We start from the raw sequence: 2,187 nt of genomic DNA on the forward strand, positions 1-2,187 counted from the left end.
TAGTCTCTCATGGTTCGTCTCCCCCTCCGATTTGCCCCCCTTCATTCTTCTTCTTCTTCTTTTTTTTAACATATAATGTATTATTTGTTTCAGAGGTACAGGTCTGTGATTCATCAGTCTTACCCAATTCACAGCGCTCACCATAGCACATACCCTCCCTGATGTCCATCACCCAGCCACCCCATCCCTCCCACCCCCACCACTCCAGCAACCCTCAGTTTGTTTCCTGAGATTAAGAATTCCCCATATCAGTGAGATCATATGAAACTTGTCTTTCTCTGATTGACTTATTTCACTCAGCATAATACCCTCCAGTTCCATCCATGTCATTGCAAATGGCAAGATCTCATTCCTTTTGATGGCTGCATAATATTCCATTATATATATATATATAAAATATATATATCACATCTTATATATATATACATCACATCTTCTTATATATATATCATATATATATCCATCTTATATATATATCATATATATATCCATCTTATATATATATCCATCATATATAAATATATATATATCACATCTTCTTTAGCCATTCATCTGTCGATGGACATCTTGGCTCTTTCCACAGTTTGGCTATTGTGGACATTGCTGCTATAAACATCGGGGTACACATACCCCTTCGGATCCCTACATTTGTATTTTTGGGGTAAATACCCAGTAGAGCAATTGCTGGATCATATGGTAGCTCTATTTTCAACTTTTGGGGGAACCTCCATACTGTTTTCCAGAGTGGCTGCACCAGCTTGCATTCCCACCAACAGTGTAGGAGGGTTCCCCTTTCTCCGCATCCCCGCCAACATCTGTTGTTTCCTGACTTGTTAATTGTAGCCATTCTGACTGGTGTGAGGTGGTATCTCATGGAAGTTTTGATTTGGATTTCCCTGATGCCGAGCGATGTTGAGCACTTTTTCATGTGTCTGTTGGCCATTTGGATGTCTTCTTTGGAAAAATGTCTGTTCATGTCTTCTGCCCATTTCTTGATTGGATTATTTGTTCTCTGGGTGTTGAGTTTGATAAGTTCTTTATAGATTTTGGATACTAGCCCTTTATCTGATATGTCATTTGCAAATACCTTCTCCCATTCTGTCGGTTGTCTTTTGGTTTTGTGGACTGTTTCTTTTGCTGTGCAAAAGCTTTTTATCTTGAGGTCCCAATAGTTCATTTTTGCCCTTGCTTCCCTTGCCTTTGGTGATGTTTCTAGGAAGAAGTTGCTGCGGCTGAGGTCGAAGAGTTTGCTGCCTGTGTTCTCCTTTAGGATTTGGATGGACTCCTGCCTCACATTTAGGTCTTTCAACCATTTTGAGTCTATTTTTGTGTGTGGTGTAAGGAAAAGAACAGTTTCATTCTTCTGCATGTGGATGAAGGATCGTTAATATTCTAAGAATGGGGAAACCACAAAGAACTGAAAAATTGTGGTTTTTTTCTTTTCTTTCTTTCTTTCTTTCTTTCTTTCTTTCTTTCTTTCTTTCTTTCTTCTTTCTTTCTCTTTTTTTAAATTTACTTCAGAGAGGGAGAGAAGAGAGCAAGCATGAGTGGGGGAAGGGGGAAAGGGAGAAGCAGACTCCTCGTTGAGCCAAGAGCCGGATGTGGGGCTCGATCCAAGGATGCTGAACCGACTGAGCCACCCAGGTGGATTTTTTTTTTCTTGATTGGGTATCATCGTTTGCAACTTCACACTCAACCCTTGTCACCTGGTTCTGCCCCTCTCCCCTTAATCTTGTGCTACCCCCACCCCTCAAAAAAGGGGTTTCCTTTTTGCTTTGTTGCCCCATTGACCATATTTTATAAAAATGAATTTTAAGGAAAAGATGCAGTCTATTCTTTTCAGTGGGATTTGTTTCTGGCTTCTGTGAGGTTTCATGAAATCTCTAGAGCACTGAGCTTTGACCACACAAATAGTTTGGAAAAGATGAATTGCATCAGAGGAAGAAGGAAAGGCCAGCTCTGGATTAGATTAATGGGGTTGACACATTTGTTATTCTTAAGAAACAAGTTGAGGAAAAATGGTAAGATTCAAGCATCTTGTCAAGTTTATAGTGTTTGCTGGCAAGAATGCCTGTGTCCTTCAATGTTTATATCAACCCAAATATTCTAGTTACTCTCACTGTGACATAGGCCATGCCAAGCTTAGCGTAAAACAACCACTATTTTATTATGATTATGGATCCCATG

Source organism: Callorhinus ursinus, unplaced genomic scaffold, assembly GCF_003265705.2.
Source record: "Callorhinus ursinus isolate GAN/ISIS: 27379988/994484 unplaced genomic scaffold, GSC_fseal_2.0 scaffold29, whole genome shotgun sequence".
NCBI classification, from domain to species: domain Eukaryota; kingdom Metazoa; phylum Chordata; class Mammalia; order Carnivora; family Otariidae; genus Callorhinus; species Callorhinus ursinus.